The sequence below is a fragment of the Ornithorhynchus anatinus genome, chromosome 4, assembly GCF_004115215.2.
Source record: "Ornithorhynchus anatinus isolate Pmale09 chromosome 4, mOrnAna1.pri.v4, whole genome shotgun sequence".
Lineage (NCBI taxonomy): Eukaryota > Metazoa > Chordata > Mammalia > Monotremata > Ornithorhynchidae > Ornithorhynchus > Ornithorhynchus anatinus.
In genome coordinates, this window is record NC_041731.1 from 13,927,831 (window position 1) to 13,952,334 (window position 24,504).

Sequence of the window (24,504 nt, forward strand, 5' to 3'; positions counted from 1 at the left end):
ACTGCAAGTTCTTTTTTTATAGTATTAAGCACTGTTCTATGTGCTGGGATAGACATAAGTCAGTTAGGTTGAACACAGTCTCTGTCCTTCCTGGGGCTCATAGTCTAAATAAGAGGGAAAACCAGAGAACTGAGAGGCATGGAAAAATTAAGTGACTTCACCAAGGACATACAGCAAGCGATTGGCAGAGCCGGAATTAAATCTAGGTCCTCTGACTCCCAGGCCTCTCAAAAATCTATCCCCTCCACCTGCACTTCAGACCCCATCCCTTCATGCCTTATTAAAACACTTGCCAACTCCTCTCTTCTCTCCTGGACTTCCATCTTCAACAGTTCACTTTCTAATGGCTTCTTAGCCCAGAAACATCCCTCTCTAAGTAACCATTGACCTTCTTCTTGCCAAATCCAGTGGCCTCTCATCTATCTTCATCCTCCTCAACCTCTCGGTTGCCTTCGACACTGGGGACTGGCAATCACAGCAAGATATACTAAAATAATATGAAAAATGACAATAATTTTGCCATTTAAGTGCTTAATATGTGCTGAGCACTGTGCTGAGCACTGGAGTACATACAACATAATCAGATTGGACACACTCTGTCCCACAGGTGCTCAGTCTAAGAAGGAAGGAGAATAACTTTCCTGCACAATCATTTCATTAGTGGTTGCAAACCAAAAGTTCCTTCCTATGAGATCTAGATCTCAAAACAGAAAAATATCTTCAAAGATAATCCATCGATCAATCAACTTGCTGAGCGTTTCCTGGGTGCAGAGCACTGTACATGATCTCCGCTCTGGAGGAGCAGTGTAAGAAGCAGCATGGTCTAGTGGAAAGAGTACAGCCCTGAGAGTCAAAAGACCCGAGTTCTAATCCTGGCTCCACAACTTGTCCTCTGTGTGATCTTAGGTAATTCATTTTCATTTCTCCTCATCTGTAAAATGGGGATTCAATATCTATTCTCCCTCCTGTTTGGACTGTGAGTCCCATGAGAGACAGGCTCTGTATCTGATCTCATTAACTTATATCTACCCCAGAGTTTAGGACAATGCTTGACACATAATAAGCAATTAATGAATACCAGAAAAGGAGGCATTTACAATCCTGTGAGGGAAACAGATAAATTTTCTTAAGCCTAGAGTGTGTTGAATAGGACTCACCTGCAAACAATGGTTACATAACCAAATACAGTTTGGGATTTGGAAAGCTTTTCTTTAGACAGTGAACCCGCATTAAGAAATTTGGTCTTAATTTTCTGTGCACAAAACTCTACCTCTGTGGATAAGGTTGACAACCCTACCCTTTTGTCTCTTGAAAGAGTTTAGGGCTGGAAAACCAGAACATCAATTTATGTGATGTTTCCATTATAAATGTCTCTGTTGATGTGGATAACCTTTTTAAAACACATGCTATGTCTGGAAACATTCTCCAGTCTATGAATAAAATTGGTGCAAATATCTGATAAGATGAAATGAATCAAATCTGTTTTGGTGACATCATGTCTAGTACAAAGACTCATGCATGCAAGATCTCTGGGTTTTGAATAGAAACATTTGCCCTGATGATAATCACATTTTAGGCTCATGGTTGCTCATGGTAATCTTGGATCTGGTTTGAGTTTATTTTCACTGACCCTATTTCTTCAAGAAATTTTTTTTTTTACTTTTCTATCAAATCGTATACACTAAATTGTCAATTCCCTTTTCTTTTCTGATGGAGAGAACAAGTGCTGACTGTATGAGCTCCAGCTTTCTGGTTCATTCATCTCTCCAGGGAGCAAGGAATAGGGAATTCCCAAACCCCAGGGAGGCCCTGGGAACCTGGAATAACTCAGAAAATTTATGATCATGACCACAACCGTCTTTAAGCAGGAAAGGCGCTAAGTCTATAGCCAAACTGGGTAATGTGAGATTTTTAAAAAGCGAATTATTTGGTTGGCTGGAAAATTAGATGGCTAGAAAACAGGCACCGTATAAACATCTTTCATTCAGAATAATTCATTCATTCAATCGTATTTATTGAGTGCTTACTGTGCAGAGCAGTGTGGTGAGTGGTTGGAGAGTACAATATAACAATAGTGAGTGTACAGTCTAGAGGGGGAGACAGACATCACTACAAATAAATATATTACAGATATGTACATAAGTGCTGGGAGGCTGGGAGGGAGGAAGAGCAAAAAGAGCAAGTCAGTGTGATGCAGAAAGGAGTGGAAGAAGAGAAAGGAGGGGTGAGGGTGGTTAGTCTGGGAAGGCCTCTCAGAGATGTGCCTTCAATAAGGCTTTGAAGGGGGGGTAGAGTCACTGTCTGTCCGACTTGAGGAGGGAGGGTGTTCCAGGGCAGAAGCGGGACATGGGCTAGTGTTCGGCAGTGAGATTACCCAAATTATAAAATACAGGGCCACTCCCTCAGGGAGGAGAGAGCCTCACTTTACTTTCCGTGAATCAGTGATATCCAACAGGGGAACTTCAGGTTCAAGACAGACCCAAGGAACTGGGGCAGGTCCTGAGGGTCAGAACAACTTAGGAAGGTCTGGCTTCCTTTCAGACTCTCCTAGAACTTCCCTCAATCAGAGACCCAAAGAAGAGCAAAACCCTGCATTTGGAGAGGCCACTGATGACTGAAACAGCGGGATGACTTTTTGAATTCTTCCACTCCCTAATCAGATACAAGTGTGTACCATCCCATTCTGTTGGTCATTACCGAGTTAGGGAGAGGAAAATTAGCTTATCTTGCTAAAGAAACTGACCTATATGTTTTAATTTGAATAATTCAGGACAAAATGCATCTATCCACATCCCATTTGTTCCAGTAATCCTATTATCCGGTTATTCAGATAATTAATTTTTTGCAGGTCTCGAATAGTCACTTTGGCTATAGACCCATTCTCCATCATCTGATAAACACCAATCCATTGCTTTGCGTCACCCAGCACAGCAATCCCTTTCAAGAGTTCAATTGCAACATCAGGTGGTTACTTGGGCTCTGTTTTTATTAAACCAAGCCACAGTGTTTTTCAGTAGTCAACCAAATTCTGGGCGCTCGGGCACTCGTTCGCTTGACTTTTCCTCCGGCCTTATTTTCTCTAATTGCTAATTTGATTTGGAGCCCAAGGTTGACTTTCCTTCCCAATCAGTCGACTTGACTGGACCTGCAACTAGCCAGAAAGCTAGTATTAAAGTAATAGCTGCAAGGACCTATTAATAATTCCATCAAAGGCCAGTGTTCAGTGGTCATGTCGATTAAGCTAATGGAGGTAATGGAGTCAGAGAAGCAGCTTGTCCTAATTGAAGAGCATGGGCCCAGCAGTCAGAGGACTTAAGATCAAATCCTGGCTCTGCTGTTTGACTGCTTTGGGACCTCGGGCAAGACATTTAACTTCTCTGTGCCTCAGTTACCTTATGGGTAAAATGGGGATTAAGACTGTAAGCCCCATGTAGGACAGGGACTATGTCCAACCCGATTAACTTGTATCTACCCCAGTGCTTAGAACAGTGCTTGGCGCATAGTAAGCAATGGACAAGTACCATAATTATTATTATTACCATATCTGTAAAATGGGATTCAATCCTTCTCCCTCTGACTGTAGACTGTGAGCTTTATGTGGGACTGGGATTGTGTCCCACTTGATTATCTTGTTACTACCCCAGTTTTTAGGACAGTATTTGACCCATAGAAAGTGTTTAACAAACATCATTAAAAAAATGGACAGGAAAATTATCTAATTGCCTAATTACCTCTATCTCACTGCCGACTCCTAGCCCATGTCCTGCCTCTGGCCTGCAACACTCTCCCTTCTCAAATCCGACAATTACTCTCCTGTGCTTCAAAGCGTTATTGAAGGCACATCTCCTCCAAGAGGCCTTCCCAGACTCATTCCCACCTTTTCTCTTCTCCCACTCTCTTCTGTCTCATCCTGACTTGCTCCCTTTCCCTCCCAGCCCCACAGCCCTTATGTACACATCCATAATTTATTCGATGTCTGTCTCCCCCCTCTAGAGTATAAAATCGTTGTGGGCAGGGAATGTGTCTGCTTATTGTTATATTCTCCTCTTCCAAGTGCTTAGTACAGTGCTCTGCATGCAGTAAGCGCTCAATAAATACGATTGAATGAATGAACGAATTACCTACCAGACACGGATTGGAGACTCCAGTCACATCAGATCATTGTCAAATTATTGTAAGGATATGTTAGTCACAAAAGGAGGTTATTTTCCAGCTTTGTGACCCATTACACGATGGTTTGATTAAATTGTTCTTATATTTACACTCTCCTGCCCAGACAGTAACTTGGTTACCCAAGTTGCCCCTCTAATATTCCCGGTTCCAATGAGATTCTGACAATGTGCCTTGCTGGGAGACAGGAATTACCATTAACTTTGAAGTCATTTTAAATTGGTGACCTTTTTAGTCTTCTTAAATTTTAGATTTAATCAGTGAGATGTCTTATGATAGAGGCATTCAGGATGGGGAAAATAGGGGCTGGTGCTTAGAATGAATCATTGCACAAGTTGTTGACAGTCTGAAATAATAATGAAAATAATAATTATAGTACTTGTTGAGCTCTTACTATGTGCCAAGCACTTTTCTAAGTGCTGGGGTCGATACAAGTTAATCAGGTCAGGCACGGTCTCTGTCCCACACGGGGCTCACACTCTCATCCCCATTTTACAGGTGAGGGAATTGAGGCACAGAGAAGTGAATTTACTTACCCAAGGTCACACATCAGACATGTGGTGGAGCCAGGATTAGAACCCAGGTCCTTCTGACTCCCTAAGTCACACTGCCCCACAGAACTGTGTACGTAGCCTCTCTAATTTATTCTGTCTGTTGCCTTCCTCTAGTCTGTAAGCTCCTTGTGTCCCTCCTTTGGATTTTATTTTCCCAAGAGTATAGCACAGTGCTGTAATACCCAGTAAGCGCTCAATAAATGCCACTGAATGATTGATAATAAATCCACCAGGAGTTTCCATGATCTAGTCACAACCTGGCATTTGATATGCTTGTTTCAAATGATCTCATCTGTGCTATGGACAACAAAGCGAATGGGCCACATCTGGAATTAATGATCACTTATACAACTTGAATAAGATTTTCGTCTGGAGATATGCTTGAATTAGATTCTACCCAAGTGAGAAGTGGTACAGCCTAGTGGATAAAGCACAGGCCTGGGGTCCAGAGGACCTGGGTTCTAATCCCAGCTCACCTGCTGTGTGACCTTGGATAAATCACTTCACTTCTCTGTACCTCAGTTTCCTCAACTGTAAAATGGGGATTCAATACCTGTCCTCCCTTCTATTTGACTGTGAGCCCCATAGAGGGCAGGCCTACAGCTAGCCTGATCTTAGAACAATGCTTGACATATAATAAAAAACAAAACAAAACCCCAAAACTTTTATTTCAGTTGCTTTATGGCCCAATACGATCTTGCTCCATTTGAAATGCTAGCAAAGGAAAAAAGGAAATGAAAGGTCCCATTGTCTCGGCCTTGTTTCTAACATATTTCTGTTTCCCTTGTGTCTTTCCTCCCCTACCTAGACCGTGAGTCCCTCTTGACCCAGAGAAGGTGTTTAAATTTGCTAATTTTAAATTCACTCCAGTGCTCAACACAAAATCCCAGCTCAATAAATTCCATTACTACTACTACTACTACTATGAACTTTTCAACTGCCAAAAAGACAAATCCTTAAGCTAAAATATCTCTGATGGTATGCTCCATAATAAAAACCCCACAAATTATGTGTTTCATAATTTAAATCTCCCTTCAATTGGGTCTCACTGGAGGACTGGCCAGATCTCCCTGGAGATTCCACTCTCTTGATGTCATGAGGTTCAACTCCAAAAAAAAAAAAAAAATTTGCTCTGATTCTTCACATGCAAACCTTCAAAAGACAGGAGTTGGCCATCGCGGTTGCTGAGTTCTAGCACAATAGGGTTTTCTTCATGAATTCTTTGCTCAGTGCCAGTTGTGGCTATACTCCCTGGGTAAGATTCTGGCAATCAAGTGTTTCATCGTTTTTCCTAAAGTTTCTCTAGTTTCTTTCTCTGTCCAGAAGCATCTTCTTCTGTTCCCCTCAAATATCAAAACATTATTATGGCTTACGTGATTTCTAGGCATGGATCTGTTCTTGTATCTTACTCCCTTAGGTCAGTAGGTTGACTAGGTCTCCTGGTCTAGGTTTTCCCCGGCTTTCCCCGACTCTTTCTTCTTTCTTATGCCAAGTCTCCTTTGCCCAGTGTGGTACCCAAGCTAGGCTCCTCTTACCAGCACTTAGAACATTGCTTGGCACATAGTAAGTGCTTAACAATACCATCATCATTATTATTATTATTATTACCACAACAGAGGCAGGTCTTCCAAGTGGGAAAGGAATAAAGCTTGCCCCAATCCCTCTGACAGACCCAAAGGTACCTTGCTAAACCAACCTTTTCCCAACCCCCATTCCTCCTAGGAGATTGCTGTTAGTAGACATGATCCCAACCTTCAGGGATCTTACATTCTAGCAAAGTTTGTGAGACTGGGACTGTGTCCAACTGATCAACCTGTAACTACCCCAGTGCTTAGAACAGTGCTTGGTACAGAGTAAACACTTAACAATTATAATAGCAATAATAATAGCCCAGCACCTTTTGAATGGGTTGGAAAACCAGTAATAGAAGCAAGTTGTTTTCTATTGTATGTGATCCCGTTAATGGTCTGGGTCCCACGGAATGGCTTTGATTAGCATGAGCTTGGCGAGCCTTGGTTTATGTAAGCAATATGATTCATCTTACTTTTTGGTGATGCATTTGAAAGTTAGTTTATAAACTAAAAAGACTGAACCTCAAACAAGAAACGTTGCCCAAGATGATTTTACGGCATTTTTTTTTTAAAGGAATGAGAGTTTGACGGTTAATTTCAAGGTTGATAGAGACCTCAGACCTTTCCTGGACATTATCCGAACTTGAACTTGAGCGTAGTGGGAAAGTCGCTCAAAAAAGCACATTTGTGAGATGGTTGTTCTCTTCTGTGGAGAAAATGACTCATCAAGGAGTTGGGACTGGAGTCTCCATGATTACATCTGTAGCTGTCTGGTAGCGTGTTCTTGCAGGTGCCTTTTGCACTGGGTAGCTATTGTATAGTTCCTCCAAATAAGATAGTATTTCTTAAGAGCTTATTATGTGCCAGTCACTGTACTAAGAGCTGGGTTGGATACAAGCAATCCTTGTACCATGTGGGGCTCACAGTCTCAACCCCCATTTTACAGATGAGGTACCTGAGGCCCAGAAAGTGAGGTGACTGCCCAAGGCCACACAGCAGACAAGTGGCAGAGCTGGGATTAGAAGCCATGACCTTCTGACTCCCAGACTTCTGTGCAGTAAACCCGAGTCTCTGCCCTCGACTCTCTCCCATGCTGCTGCTGCCCAGCACAGGTGAGTTTTGATTTGTAGCAGATTGCCTTCCATTAGCTAGCTGCTGCCCAAGCTAGGAATGGAATGGGTAGGCCCCTGCTTGACTCTCCCTCCCATAGGCGAGACTGGTACAATACTAAAAACTCTCCCGGTGCGATCCTGAGAGGGGCAGCATTTATGTACATATCTTTAAATTACATATTATGAATTATTTATTCATAGTGATGTCAGTCACCCCTCTAGACTGAAGCTCCTTATGGGCAGGGAACGTGTATGCTAATTCTGTTGTACTTTTCCAAGCATTTAGTACAGACAGTAAGTGCTCAATAACTACCACTGGTTGATGAACTATTGGCCTGATCCAGTAAGGGCATTACTTATTCATTCATTCAATAGTATTTATTGAGCGCTTACTATGTGCAGAGCACTGTACTAAGCGCTTGGAATGTACAAGTAGGCAACAGATAGAGACAGTCCCTGCCCTTTGACGGGTTTACAGTCCAATCAGGGGAGACAGGCAGACAAGAATAGTGGCAATAAATAGAGTCAAGGGGAAGAACATCTCATAAAAACAGTGGCAAATAAATAGGATCAGGGTGATGTACATGTCATTAAACTAAATAAACCAAATAAATAGGGTGATTAGGATATATACAGTTGAGCGGACGAGTACAATGCAGAGGGGATGGGACGGGAGAGGGGGAGGAGGAGAGGGAAAGGGGGGAGAAGAGGGTTTAGCTGCAGAGAGGTGACGGGGGTGGGGGAGGTAAAGGAAAGAGAGGGAAAAAGGGGGGAGCTCAGTTAAGCTCTTAAGTAATTTCTTACCCTTTAATTTATTGCCTCAACCCCAATATCTTCATGATCTCTTTTTTCTTACTCACCTATTCTAACGGTCGCTTTTCTGAATAGTAGGTAATTTTATGTGTCTGTTCTTTCCAGTAAGGTTGCTCTCCATTATCTCTTTCTCTCTCTCTTTTTGGTCAATGGGGAGTTGTGGAATAGATGCATTTGAAATCCACTTCATCTCACTGACTGAGTTTAGGGTCATTCCAAACCCCTGACTTCATGCAAATTCCTTTTTAAGCTCAGAATCCTTTCGGTAGTTAAAGCCATCCTTGAAACTCTGGGCAGGTGCTTAGTAACTGGAATATGCAGAAGAAAATATCATCTCCTCCCCTGGTAGCTGTCATCCGTTCCCATTTTCGTGGAAGTTGATTACAGACTGACAAAGAGAAAGGCAAGCAACAGTTTCAGAAGCTAACTGTCAGCATTTGGAAAGTGAAGAAACTTATTTTTGTCAGTGCAGTCTCATTTTGCCTGGAAACTAGAGCGGATATGACAGTTGGCAGCCTGTAGCTAAAGATTCGAGATAAGCATCTAGCAAGTTATTAGAGCAAACAATTAAGAACATATTATTCGGTTAGATTCTTTCATGCCAAAAATGAATGGGATGCTTCTCACAATGAGGGGGTAATTTGATAAGAACAGCAACAGCTAGTTTTAGTAGTCCTTCCTTGCTTAATTTAGGCAACATGTCTTATTTATCTAATTCCCAAGACCTTTAAAGTCTTAGAAATCATTTTCAAGACCACCTTAGACTGTGATGCCGCTATTACAGCTTTAGTAAACACCAGTTTCAGTATTTAACCATTTACAAGCTTCAGGAGCCTGTTATGGACAGTTGATTGGTAGAGGGTGGGGCAACATCCAACATTAAGGCAACACCCAAGGCAAGAGAGTGTGGAAAAGAGAAAGAAAGGAAAAAATATAGGGTGGGAGAAAACAGAGGAGGGAGGGGAGGAAAAAATGAGAGGAAAGAAGGAAAGGGAAATAAAAGGGAAATGAGGAAAGAAAAAGGAGACTTTAAAGATTACAGAATCTAGAGAGTTCTGATTTTCAGTTTATATGTGAATCTCCTCTTGCATTCTTTTTGATTATGTCACTGAAATGTTATTTGTTAGCAGACATATTTAATCATTTTTACAGCTATTCAAATGACGTCGGCAGAGCTCCCAGTTGAGTCCTGACCATATTTCATATTATTATTATTGTATCTGTTAAGCACTTGCTGTGAATCAAGCACTGAGATAGATTCTAGTTGGACACAGTCGCTATGTATGTATGGGGGAGGACACACAGTGAATCTTCATTTTACAGATGAGGAAACTGAGTCCTAGAGAAGTGAAGTGACTTGCCCAAGGTAACACGACAGGCCACTGCCGAGCTGGGATGAGAATCCAGGTCCTTTGACTCCCAGGTCTGTGCTTTTTTCCTTTAAGCAGCACTGTTTCTCACTTTATTCCTTTGAAATTCCTGGGTTGTTGATGGGACAATTTTGTTTCTCTTTCTAGGTCTTCTATCTAAGTGACTCCAATCCCACAAATTGAATGTGTCCAGTATTGATACCCTCTGAACTCACCCTGCCTATACACCCACCGTATTGAAAAGCAAGACATGGGGCATTTTCAAGAGCGATCAGTCCCTGCTGGGTTGAGAGAATGATACCGGAAGGACGCATCATGGGGATGGGAGTAATCCAAGCTGGACTCTAATCAGTTACACCAGAGAGGCTCTCCAATATCATCGTATGCCGTATGATGTATCATGCATCACGTGGGGGCCCCTCCTGTACAAATCCATCAGCCCTAGGCCACTGGAGATGTTAACACAGCCCGGTTCTACTCGCTGAACTGCAGGCTTAAATAGATTCTTTTTCAATAAATATGATCATTTGTAAAGTAAAATATTTTTATAAAAGAATGTATTTATGAGAGAGGAAAAGGGTTGTCATTCATGAGGAGCATCAGTTAAAGGTTGGAAGCAAATGAACACAGGATCTGGACTGGATCCCATAGATTTTCTTCCCCTAATACTTACAGCTCCTATGGAAGACCAAGCCTATTCCTTAATGCTTAGACTTTTCAAGGGTAGAGGAAACAATAGAGTAATCATCACGGTTACCCAGCATGCTCTGGAGCACTGGTAATTACATAAATTTGAAATTATGGTCACTCTGTGATATTGCCACATGCGTGATCAATTATAAAAATGGATTTCTTCAGTGCATTTTTTCAGGGGGGAGAATGAGTCGCTGTCATTTGGGAGTTTGTTATGCTTTGGACTGATTATTTTGTGCAACTTTAAAACAAGCTGATGCGAATAACTTTCTGCTTCAGTGAACTTCAGGTGTCACCTTAGAAACCTATTCCTGCTGGTCTATTAGGCGTATATAAATTCATAATATATTGTCTGGTTGTGAACTCACTGCATGAGTTTGCCCTTTCACCTGAATTCTTTTTCCCACTAGAATCCTCTCTTTCCCATCACAGTTAACACCATCATCCTCTCTGATTCTCTAGCCCACTATCTTCAAATTTTCTTTGCCTCCTCCCTCTCTGTCAACCCCACATCCAGTCTGTTGCCAAATACTGGTAGTTCTTCCTCTACAACATTTCCAGGATCCATTCCTTCCTCTCTGTCCTAACTGCCACCACACTTTTCAGGCACTTTTCATATCCCAGCTTGATTTTTTATGTGTTTATTGTATTTGTTAACTATTTACTATATGCTAGGTACTATGCTAAGCACTGGGGTAGATACAAGCTAATCAGTTTGGACACAGTCCCTGTCCCACATCTCACAGTCTTAGTCCAGTTGAGGTAACTGAGGCACAGAGGAATGGAGTGACTTGCTCAAGGTCACACAGCACACAAGTGATGGAGCCAGTATTAGAACTTGATGATTGCATCCTCCTCCTCACTGATCTCCCAGTCTCTCCCCTCTACAGTCAGTCTGTTATTCAACAGTATTTATTGAGTGCTTACTATGTGCAGAGCACTGTATTAAGCTCTTGGAATGTACAATTCGGCAACAGATAGAGACAATCCCTGCCCAATAACGGGCTCACGGTCTAAACGGGAAAAAACACCTTCCACCCCATGCAGATGTGAGATTGCACGGGATGGTGATTTGTGTCAGTAAACTCTCTCACAGACAGAATTATAATCTCTGGAGTTATGGTTGTCAACTGCTTGGAATTTTTTTACTATAAATTGGCCTCCATAATGACATAAAAACATTTCAGTTACACGGAGGGCTTTTTTTTTTTTCTTTCCCTTCAAAAGAAAAAAAGGAACAGAAAGAAAAATTCCAAGTTTAAATTAAAAAGTTTATCTGAATGCTTTCCTATTGGATCCCTAGTGACCTTTTGTTTCAATGCGGAATTCTACACTTTGAAACACTGTTATCCCACTATTATATCCTTTTGAACACTTCTTGCCACTCCTCAAAATTCCTTCAATGCTTACTCATTATTCACTGGATCAAGCAGAAAGTCTTGATCACAGTATTCACATTAATGCCTGTCTCCCCCTCTAGACTGCAAGCTCGTTATGGGCAGGGACCATGTCTGCTAATTCCGTCGTACACTCCCAAGCACAGAGTACAGTGCTCTGTACATTGTAAAAGCTCAATAAATATGATAGATTGGTTGAATGATAGGGGGACAGGGAATGTGTCCAACCTGATTAACTTGTATACTCCCCAGCACTTTAGAACAGTGCTTAAGTACTTAAGAAATAGCAGAATTATTATCAATTATCAGCTTTAAAATACTCATTTAGTACTTCCTTTCCTTCTTATCCACTTTTCTTAGAGAAGCAGCGTGGCTCAATGGAAAGAGCGCGGGCTTGGGAGGCAGAGGTTGTGGGTTCTAATCCCAGCTCTGCCGCTTGCCAGCTGTGTGACTTTGGGCAAGTCACTTAACTTCTCTGTGCCTCAGTTACTTCATCTATAAAATGAGGATTAAAACTGTGAGCCCCACATGGGACAACCTGTTCACCTTGGATCCCCCAGCGCTTAGAACGGTACTCTGCACATAGTAAGCACTTAACAAATACCACCATTTATTTTAATTTTATTTTTTCTCACTACACCCAGCTTGCAGTCTTCATTCCTCTCAAACCAACCTATGATACCTCACTCTCATCTCATCTCATTTGTACTAAGCACTAGATTCAAGCTAATCAGGTTGGCCACAGTCTGTGTCCCACGTAATCCCCATTTTATAGATGAATTTACTGAAGCATAGAGAATTGAAATGACTTGCCCAAGGTCACAAAGGAGAAACGTGGCTGAGCTGGGATTAGAACTCAGGTCTTTCTGAATCCCAGACCTGTGCTCTACCCATTAGACCACACTGCATCTCTACTCTTCCCACAGCCCTCCTAGCACTTATGAACTTATCTAATAACCCTAGTACTCCCATTATCTGTAATTTACTAAGTGTCTGTCTCCCAAGATAGAGGATAAACTGCTTGAGAGCAAGGATTGCATCTTCTAATTTTTACATCCTGCGAATCACTTAGTACTGTGCTCTGCACACGATAGGTGCTTAATAAATGTAACAAATGATGATTATGACACCCTGTTCAGAAAATCTGCTTTTATATATGCAAACTACACCTGTTGTCATTATCTACTGCTAAATTGAAATGGGATTTAATCGTTCTGTCAAGTCAAAATATTTCACAAGGAGGAGAAGGAAAGTGCTTAAACCATGGTAAACTTTGTAGCTTCTCTCAAAGTATGAGAGTTGAAGACCAACATTAAAATTCAATCACATTATTGTAAAAGATCACTGAAATAAGAACATCACAACATATCTGTACACATAGAAAATGTAAAAGCGTATACTGCAGAGTATCTAGAACTTCTTGCAAAGTTTCTGATTGCAAAACTATACTTGCCAGCATGGTGAGATTTCCCGTCATGAACGGTGCCCCCAGGATATTTTCCCGGTCTTTAATTATACTGCTTATCGTTATCTTATTCATTATGATTTATTTAACTACTCTGATGCTTCCCCCTCATTCTCGTTCCCTTATCTTCTTTCACTCATAGCACAAAGGAAGGATATGAGAGTGAAACTTGTGTCTAATGAGAGGAGTACACATTGACCGGATATTTTCAAAGGGCATCGCAGAGTTTCCTTTTGCTGTGGGAATGAATTAAAAGCGTTTTAGGGTTTCATTTTTGTTACTGATGAAGAAAAATCAGTTTCTTTTTTACCTTCCTATAGCCAGGGTAGGATTAATGTGAGTGACTCCCATCGCGCCTCTCGTGTCCATCATGGGCACTGCTAGAGCGTGTTGAAGACTGCTCCCAAAATAGACTCTCCCAAAATGGCAGCTATGGATATGCGACGGCAAAGCAGGAAGGATGCCGCTGGTGTTGATCTGCTGTCACCACCGCCTGACCTCACCGGTGTTTCCTCTGATGATGCGTGGGTGCGGTGGCCATTTTTCATTCCTCTGGCCTATAATGGAGAGGGCGGTTAAAGAATGGGGAAGACCACATGGAGCTAAATGCTTAGAGCTCAGTTCGGACTCCCGGGCATTGCCCTTGGCTGGTCCCGACTCTGTCACTGCCACCCTGAAGCCCCCGTAGCCGAGCACAGGCCACTCAGCCTCTGGTGGACAGTCTACCGCCTGTCCGAGTGCCGACGTGCCTGGCTCTTGAAGGGGACATTATCCATTGAAGGCATTCAGCTGAGAAGGGGGCAGACAGGGTTGATGGGCGACAGAGAGAGGAGCCTACGTGTCAAGGAGCCAGCAGACAATACCCCTTCACCTCCCCTCTCCACTCCCAGTGGGGGCTGCTTCTCCAGGTGCTGTGGCTGTGTGCCCCTCTGACTGCCGGGAGCGGGCTCTTTCCGCTAAGCCAAGCTGCTTGGCATGATCCCATTTGTCTGCTCTGTGGCCGTGGGTGGGTCACTTAACTTCTCTGTGCCTCAGTTACCTCATCAGTAAAATGGGAATTAAGACTATGAGCTTCACATGGGACATGGATTGGGTCCAACCGGATTAGCCTGTATCTACCCCAGTGCTTAGTACAGTATCTGGCACCTAGTCAGCACTTAACACATACCATAGAAAGAGCGCTTAACAAATACCACATTTTTATCATTACTTTTATGGAAGCGGAAAGACCAGAGGAAGAGGTGCATCTAGTGTTCCCCCGTCACTGGCGTTCCCAATGGCAGAGTGAGAAGGATAGAGTAAATAACTAAGCCTTCCTTGTTCCTGCTGACCATCAAAGGGAAGAAATCCCATCTACCCGCTGGAGGGAGAAGATCAGGAGAAGGCTGCCTGCATTGAGAGTGACGTTCGGAATATTAGGGAAAAAACTTCCAATTGTCCGAGGCAAGAGAAGGTCAGAGTTTTTTGCAATTAAGTATTTCTCATTCGTGGAAACTGTCAAACAAGTTTTTGAAGCACTGAAATTTTAATCTGTGGAACTTTTGAACTACTGAATTTCTCGGAATGTGTTTGTGTCTCTCCTCAAGTAGTGGGCAGATTGCGAACCAAGGCCCAGTAATCCTTTGCCTGCTTTGCAAAGTCTTTAACCAATTTGAGGTTAAATAACCACTCATCCAGATGAGAAAAGTGTCAAACGGCTAATCTAAGTCAACCCGAGTTTAACTAGAAAATAGTTGGAAATTCGGAAAGGGGACTTTCATGAGATTTCAAAAATGTCAAACTTCCCAATTAGTCATTTTTTAAATCATGAGAATAGATGACATTTCTCACGCTATTTCCATTTCCTGTTCCGGCTAAAATCAGCAACTACAAAGGCATCTGCACAATATGAAAAAAAAAGGTTACTGAACTTCCTTTAGTTTCCAAAAAAAGAAAAATGTTTAGTTTGGTTTGAATACAGAACAGAGTTGCCAGATATTTTTCATCTTTATCACACTGATTTGTCTAAGAATAATTTTAATTACCACTGGCTTGAAATTGCAATTATTTTGTCTGGTTTATGTGAGTTAATTTACATGTCACCCCGACCATGCTGTGCCACTGGGGTAGTTACTGTGACAGTAATACATTTTATAAGGTCAATCAATCAATATCCTTTATAAGCCCTTACTGTGTGCAGAACACTTTAGTATGCAGTTGGGACAATATAACAGAATTAGTATATATAATATCTGGCCTCAAGGAGCATGCAATCTATTGGTCAGGTGGACAATTCAAAATACACTGTAAGCTCCATGAGGGTAAGGGGCATGTCTTATGTTTCTGCTGCACTCTTCCAAGTGCTTAGCTCAGTGCTCTGCACACAGTGGGTGATTGACAAATACCACAGATTAATTAATTCCTAGAGATCATATTTGAACGTGACAATCTCTGTGGGTGTACGGTCTGGTCAGGACTCTGGTTACTGCTTTGACCTTTTCAGAATACTACACATCCATAGGTGAATTTCACTGGCAGTGGCATCTTCTTCCAGCGTGGAAGTCGAGGTCAAGTTTACCTACCCATCTTTCTTTTTTCTCTCTCTCAAATGCTTAGTAGAGTGCTTTGCACACAGTCAGTGATTAATAATTAGAATTACTACAACACTCTCCTTATACACCCCCTCACCCGCCCCTGCCATACACACACACACACACACACACACACTCTCTCTCTCTCTCTCTCTCTCTCTCTCTCTCAAGGTTTTCAGGTGCTTTGAAAAATCCTGCTCTAACAAAACAATAAAAGAATGGAAGGAAAATCCAAGGATAAGCCCTTCAAAATTTAAACAATCTTTTTTCTTTTATTTATTTAATCCCCCAAAATAATTTTGGCAGAGATCCAGTTTGTGTATTTTGACTAATGCACTCAATTATTAGGAAAAGATTAAATGACTTTTGACTGGTGCTATGAGGTCCCAGGCTAAAACTACAAATTAAGTGATGTTTCTCAAGTTGCTGAGATTTTGCCTCTATTTTATACTTGCTCAGTTAATCCTAAAAAAACCCAAAACCGGCTCAAAAGTTTACTTGGCACTCTGCTAAATTGCAGGTGCCACTAAGGTGTTAACAATTTTCAGGGTCATATTGCTTTTTAAATAGTAATGTAAGTTAATTACACAATTACTATTTAAAAGGCACTTTAACCCTGAAAATTAACTTACTTTCATGGTTAAGAATACCCTTCACCACTGATAGTGGTTTGATCACACTGTATTATTTGCTATTTCAGCTGATTTTCCACAATGGTATGATCTTCTTGGATACTCTGCCCAGAAGGAGCCACCCCTAATTAGATATATAAAGCAGCCTGGTCTAGGTAGAAAGATCATGGGCCTGGAAGTCAGAGTACCTGAGTCCTAATCCCGACTCCACCACTTGCCCACTGTGTGACCTTGGGCAAGTCACTTAACTTCTCTGTACTTCAGTTCCCTTATCTGCAAAATGGGGATTCGACAGCTATTCTCTCTCCTTTTTAGACCGTGAGCTCCACATGGGACCTGATTATCATGTATCTACCCCAGTGCTTAGTACAGTACTTGGCACATAGTAAGCGCTTAACAAATACCACAGTGATTTTACTCACCCTCCTCCCGCAGCTGTAAAATGCGGAGTGAGACATATCTCTGCGCTTGGTTGCATCTCCAACCTATAATTTGCTTTCATGTCTTCTGCTCCCCTGCTAGATTTTAGCTCCTTGAGGGCAGTGATGATAATGTGCTCTCCCTAATGCTTAGCACAGTGCTCTGCACACGGTAAGAGCTCAATAAATACTCTTGATTGATTGATTGATTGATAGGTCGACTAGCGGCAGTCCAGGCGGCTGACCTGTCTGCTGTTACTATCAACCAGTCCATCAATCAATGGCATTCATCCAGTGCTTAGCAGGTGCAGAGCACTGTACTAAGCGCTTGGGAGAGTATAATATCACAGAATATATAGACAAGTTCCCCCTGTTGGCAGTAGTTTCTCTCAACTGCCTTTTGCTCGGAGGAAGAGTTTGAGATGGCACTTCAAATGTCACTGAAATGTTTCCATGTAATAATAATAATAATGGTACTTGTTAAGCACTTACTATGTGCCAAGCACTGTTCTAAGCACTGAGGTAGATATGAGTTAATTCTTGTCTCAGATGGGGCTCACACTCTTAATCCAGGTTTTCCAGATGAGGTAACTGAGGCCTAGAGAAGTGAAGTGGCTCATCCAAGGTCACACAGCAGAAATGTGGCAAAGCAGAGATTAGAACCCAGATCCTGCTGCTCCCAGGCCCGTGTTCTCTTCACTAAGCAGCTGTGTGGGGAAGCTGTCCTTCATCATTAGGAAGTCTGGGGTCACTCAGGGTCACGAAGTTTGCCTCCATATCTGGTCCGTTCATACGAATAAACGCTGCTTTTCTTTCTGGACGGCCGAGCGTTCGACATCTCGAATCATCCTTCTAAGACCAGGGTGAGGGTCCAACCCAGGGCAATCGTAACATTTGCCCTGGGAGGAAGGGACCGTCAGTCACGCGTCCGTTTTTCAGGCACACCCACGATCATGAACAGAGTTCACCGTAAGTGCATTCCATCAGAGAGGAAAGAGCCCTATGGACAGAACTATTTTAATGGTCTTTTGGATTCTGAAAAGCAGAAAATATTTTTGACTCCCCACAGTTTGGCGATATGACAAGAATAAATGTACACTTTCTTCAAGCACCAAATTGTCATGCTTCTAGAGGTCAGGCTCCTTCTGATACAATGATAGCACATGGGTCTAGACCAAAGGGGAGAGATGGTCAAAGTAATGGCCACGTGGTAACATCTGGTCTAGGCCTCTAGACTGTAAACTTGGCACGAGGAGGGAACGTGTCTATCAAGTCTGTTGTAGTGTAGTCTCCCAAGCGCTTAGTACAGCGCTCTGCACGTAGTAAGTGATCAATAAATACCACTGATCGATCGATTGATTGGTTTAGCCTGTAGCTCTAACGCAATGTTAAGGACATTAACAACTTTCAATTTCGAGCTGGGTCATGGCTGCCTACATATCCAACCCGTGACCCAGCAGACGTGAGCTTTGCAGTATGGCAAATACACAAGAAAAGCGGGTAGTGACACCCATCCATCTCTACTGATTTCTTTTTTTAAAAATGGTATTTGTTAAGGACTAACTATGCGCCTTCACTGTACTAAGCACCGGAGTAGATACAAGGTAATCAAGCTGGACCCAATCTGTGTCCCACATGGGGCTCCCAGTCTTAGTCCCCATTTTACAGATGAGGAAACTAAGGCACAAAGAAGTGAAGTGACTTACACAAGGTCACCCAGCAGAAAAGGGTCAGAGCAGGTTTAGAATCCAGCTCCTTCTGACTCCCAGGCCCATGCTCCATCCACTAGGCCAAGCTGCTTCTCAGCTGTTTTAAAGCTCTGACTCAAAACACTTGATACCGTCAATGCTTCTGGACTCTGGAAAGAAATTTAGTTTCCCTGTTGACTGTGGTTCTTAGCTTATATAACTATATATTATATGGTATTTGCTGAGCACTTACTATATGCCAGGCAGTGTTCTAAGTACTGGGGTAGATACAAGGTAATCAGCTTGGACACAGTCCATGTTCCATAAGGGGTTCACAGTCCTAATCCCCTTTTTACAGATAAGAAGGTAATTGATGACACCCAGAGAAGTGAAGTGACTTGTCCAAGGTCAAACATCAGACAAGTGGCAGAGCCAAGACCAGAACCCAGGTCCTTCTGACTCCAGGGCCCATTCTCTATCCACGAGACCACACTGATTAGACTGTAAGCCCGTCAAAGGGCAGGGATTGTCTCTATCTGTTACCGATTTGTACATTCCAAGGGCTTAGTCCAGTGCTCTGCACATAGTAAGCGCTCAATAAATACTATTGCATGAATGAATGCTCTTCCTTTCATGATGGTATGGCCCACTGCATCTAAATTGAGGTTGCTGACTCTGACCCTTTGGTTTTTGCTGCCTGATCTTAGGGATGAGAACTCTATGAACACTACAGTGTAAGAAAGAAAACAGGGACATGTCAGCTCAAAGAGTTGAATCAGGTTTAAGCGGAGAGAAGAATCCAGCCTCCCTGTGAAGCTGAATCCAGGGTCATACACATAGCCTTATTAAGGTCACATCTCCCTCTCCCTCCTGCATCTATTATCCACTTGGATCTGTGGCCTTTGTCCATTCAGTATTCACCTCACCCTCATCCCCACAGCGCTTAAGTTACATATGTGTAAATTATATAATATAAATCTGTCATTTATATTAATGTCCGTCTCCCCCTCTTGACTGTAAACCCTATATGGTCAGGGAACATGCCAACGCAGTTGAATTGCACTCTTCCAAACGCTTAGTACAGTGCTCTGCCCACAGGAGGTGCTCAATAAATACCACTGATCGATGTATATGCATCTCCCAAGGATTTTCATCCACAATGCAGAACTTTAAGCCGTCACTGAATTTTACCATCCAGCCAGTGTACCATCCAATGATGCACCGCTAAAGGAAGGGATCCCCCCGCAGACGGTAAGTTCGTGGTGGGCAGGGAATGTGTCCGCTATATTGTTATACTGTACTCTTCCAAGCGCTTAGGACAGTGCTCTGCATACAATAAGTGCTCAGGAAATATGACTCGAATCCCAGCTCTGCCGCTTGTCAGCTATGTGACTGTGGGCAAGTCACTTCACTTCTCTGTGCCTCGGTTCCCTCATCTGTAAAGTGGGGATTAACTGTGAGCCTCACGTGGGACAACCTGATGACCCTGTATCTCCCCCAGCGCTTAGAACAGTGCTCTGCGCGTAGTAAGCGCTTAACAAATACCAACATTACTATTATTATGACTGACTGACAGACTGCAGTGGATCTTCATCCTCCACTTCAATCTATTAATCAGTCAGTGGTATTGATTGAATGCTTACTGTGTGCAGAGCACAGTATCGAGCGCTTGGGACAGTACAGTACAATAGAGTTGGTACGCAGGATCCCTGCCCAAAAGGAGATTACAGTCTAAAGGAGGAGACTGGCATTAAAATGTCAACTGTGTGGCCTTGGGCAAGTCATTTAACTTCTCTATGCCTCGGTTTTCTCATCTGCAAAATGGAGATTAAGTCCCAGTTCTCCCTCCTACTTAGAATGGGAGCCCCATGTGTCACAGTTACTGTGTCTGACCTGATTTACCTTCCCCAGCGCTTAGTTAAGTAGTTGGCATATAGCACAATTATTAATACTGCAGGAAAGAAGAGGATGTTCTCAGCATGGAATGATCCTGCTATTGAATCCAGAGTAAGCTTGCTTCAAGGGCAGAAGCAAAACCCCCAGAAAGTATATTCATGTCTCCCTGGAGAAAACAGAATTCAATAAAACTGCCCGTTACTGAAAATTGTGCTTGCTGTTTGAATTGCTAATTCCTTTATGTGCTGATTTCACTGGTAAAGTGAGCATCCCCACTGAATTTTACATCTTTTTTAGTCCTGCTGTTTTAGGGAGAAAAAATGTTAATGGTTAACTATGAAATTTACATCAGTAATCCCAAGTGAGGCATATTTATTCAATTCTATTATATATCACCTTTAGGCGTGAGTATAACAACTCTTCATAGCTTCAAACAACAATCAGTGCATGTTCGACTTATGCAGGTTTGTGGTTCTGAGCTGTCACCTTGCATTAGAGTTTTCAATTGGGTTTGACAGTTTAGGAGAATAAACAAACATCAGGCTGATTTTTGTTTTTGGAGAAAAGCATTCAGTTTCAGTATTCCACTTTTCTTTTCAAGAAACTAAATGGAGAAAACCCTGCAGTCAACTTTGCTGGGTTGCCACATTTATAATCAGCTATGTCCCTTATATTACCTGAGTCGTGGCAATAGTAAGTCAGAGATTTACAACTCGCGGAAATTCTGATGTCAGTGACCTTATGACATCAATTCCCCTTCATAGCCGGTTCGACCACGACTCTCCCCCACCTTCAAAACCTCACTAAATATTGCATATAATAATAATAATGGTATGTGTTAAGTGCTTACTATGTGCCAAGCACTGTTCTAAGCATTTCCTCCAAGAGGTCTTCCCTGCTCAAGCTCTCATTTCTCCCAGTCATCCTTCTTTCTGCATCAGCTGGGCACTTGGTTCTGTTCCGCTTCAGCACATTGAATTCACCCCACTGATCAAGCCCACAGCCCACACGTGGACATATCCCAAAACTTTCCAGTTTTCCCTATCTGAAATTTATTTTAATGGCTGTCTCCCCCTCTAGACTGCAAGCTTCTTGTGGACAGGGATCATGCCTACCAACTCGATTATAGTGGATTCTCCCCAGTGCTTGGTGCAGTGCTCTGCACACAAAAAGTACTCAATAAATACCACTGATGGATTGATTTCGTTTTAATTTTTTTTGTGGTATCTGGGGTATGTAAGTCTGACGTCTTCCTTTCGAGGTTGGTTGGTGCCCAAAAGACTTCCATTTCATACCAAGCACTTAGTAGAGTGCTTTGCACACAGTAAGCACTCGATAAATACGACTGAATGAATGAACCAAGCCCATTCTATAGTTATAGAACCCATAATGATCTTCTCACAACGGTCTGCCCAATGTAATGTTTTGCATGCTCCGGGACCCCGGTGGTCAACGCTTAGCCTCTCCATCTAAATAGCTAGCGGTAACCATTTGCACGGTATTATCTTGGTTTCTACATCTGCCTGCCTGCCCGGGTGATCCTCCATCTTCTTGCAATGGGATTTATATGAAGAGGTGGGAACCTCAGGGCCTTCTTTTCTTAAGGCACCGCACACAATACCTCATTCCACACATCCTTTTCATTCATTTGTATTTTGGAAGAGAATGGCGCAAGAGGAGAGAGTGGAGAAATCCTCTGTAGGGAGAGAAGCAGTATGAGGTAGTAGAAAAGAGCAAGGGCCTGGGAGTCAGAAGGTCACTGGTTCTAATTCCGGCTCCACCACTTCTCTGCTGTTTGACCTTGGGCAAGTCACTTCACTTCTCTGTGCCTCAGTTACCTCATGTGTAAACTGGGGATTGAGACCGTGAGCCCCACATGGGACAGGGGCTGTGTCCAACCTGATTTCTTTGTACCCAGCCCAGTACTTAGAACAGTGCTTGGCACATGGTAAGGGCTTAACAAATACCGGAATTATTAGCGGAGCCTCTTCCTTTTCTGAGTTTCATTTTCCTTACGGTCAGAACCCAAAATAAAAGTGGCGGGGCTTTCCCCAGATAACGATATTGCTTGTGCCTTGGGTCAGCACCGCCTTGCGTAAACTGAGCATTCCTTCTTTTCCTTTCAAAGTCAGAGCCTTGTGGCAGTGTGACTATTTCCTGCTTCTGCTCTTGTACCATCCAACCCCTCTCTGGTTATTGTTACACGGGCTCGATAGCTCACGCTCGGTGAGCACTTCCGGTCAAGGGCATCGATTTAGTTCTCCTTCTACATCGGTGGTCCCCAGGCCTCACCCCTGCCCAGAAAAGAAGCAACAGTGAGGCGGAATGGGAACCGATGATTCAGCAGCGATGGAATCTAATGATATTCCTTGAAATGACCGGGGCGCTCTCCCTTTACTACTTGAATTCTCAAGCCAGTAGTGACTAGTCATTTGCTAACCTTTTCTCCCTCCAAATTTTCCTCCCTTTCCTATCTCAGTGCTGTGCGATGGGTCCTTTTAGACCAAAGCGGTATCCAAGCCCATTTGTGAGAGACTTCATTACCCTTCAGGGTAACGGAAACTGGCCAACCTCGACTTCCAAAAGCACTAGCTAATCCATGAGAGCCTGTCTAATTCCCCTCAAGATGCTCCTGGCTTCCATTCCCTGTCTCCGCTGCCCCGCCTCAGAAATTGCACAAGAGGGACTGCCAACAGGGCCAGCCAGAGAACAGACGTAGCAATTCTAGATGGCTCATCCGTTTCTCTCTGTTGTGGCAGCCAGACAGTGGAGAGTTGGTCATTCTCGTAACGAGGGTGTCTGATTTCAGATAGAAACTCTCCCTTGGAACTAAATCTCTCTCCTAATCCCTAATCCAAACCAACCCGCTAGGTTTATTCTGTTGCCATCGGCAATAGCACGAGCACTGAAAATGTCACTCGATCCAGGTTTAGCAACATGACTTAATGTGAAACCGACATCTGCTTCGCCATTAAAATGACTTTGGGAAAAGATGTCTTGATGCAGAACATAAAATCCCCAGACGTTTTTGCAGTATTTTTCCTATTTAAACAGATGAGAATAGCCACACTTAATTCACTGAGCTATTCTTATTAACCCCTAGTCAGTCGGTCAGTCAATCGTATTTATTGAACACTTACTGTGTGCAGAGCACTGTACAAAGCGCTTGGGAAAGTACCATCCAACAATATAACAGACACATTCCCTACCCACTCTCTTCCTTCCATGACATTCATTCAATCATTTATTGAGCGCTTACTGTGTGCAAAGCACTGCGCTAAGCGCTTGGGAGACTACCTTATAACAAAAGACACATTCCTGCTTTCTTATGGGAAGGGAACATGTATGCTAATTGGACTCTCTCAAGTGCTTACTACAGTGCTCTGCACATAGTAAGTGCTCAGTACATACCATTGATTGATTAATGAGTCTCAGCTTCAGTTAATTTCAACTCCAAAATCTGAAGATGGAATAATGCTTCACATCTTTCACCAGGTCTATGAGCTTCTTGAGGGCAGGGATCATGTCTACTAAATCTCCTGTATTCTGCACACTGTAGATGCTCTATCCATACTTCTGACTGACGGAAAGCAGCTTGGCTTAGGGAAGCAGCATGGCTTAGTGGGTAGAGCACAGGCCTGGGAATCAAAAGTCCTTGGGTTCTAATCCTGGATCCTCCACTTGTCTGCTGTGTGACTTGGTTAAATCACTTCACCTCTCTGTGTCTCAGTTACCTCATCGGTAAAATGGGGATAAGAATGTGAGCTCCATGAGGGACGGGGCCCGTGTCCGACCCGATCAACTTGTATCTACCCCAGTGCCTAGAACAGTCTTTGACACATAGCAAATGCTTAACAAGTACCAAAATTACTGATTATTATTGGTTTCCATTTCACCCCTGTCCACCTACCCTGGGCCCCGGCGGCGGGCAACGGCAGGAACGAGAGAGTGAAAATAGCCCTGCACAACCCACCGGCATCAGAGCCTATTCCATTCCACCGGTTCTCGACTCTGAGATCTCCGAACTGAGGCCTGCCGTCGTTCTGGATGGAGAGGCACCAGAGGTTAGCATCTGTCAAATCGGATTTATCGGATTTTCAAACACTGTTCTTATGTTGTCCCCGAGAAGTGAGCTAAACTCAACGGTTTGGTAC

The 24,504-nt window shown here is 43.0% G+C and overlaps 1 non-coding gene across 1 annotated transcript; it reads right to left on the reverse strand.

The window, feature by feature from the left end:
• Positions 1-7,417: 7,417 nt before the first annotated feature.
• On the reverse strand, positions 7,418-7,555 carry LOC114811386. The gene has a single exon (XR_003759090.1). It is a non-coding gene; the product is annotated as a small nucleolar RNA SNORA7 (small nucleolar RNA).
• Positions 7,556-24,504: the final 16,949 nt, after the last annotated feature.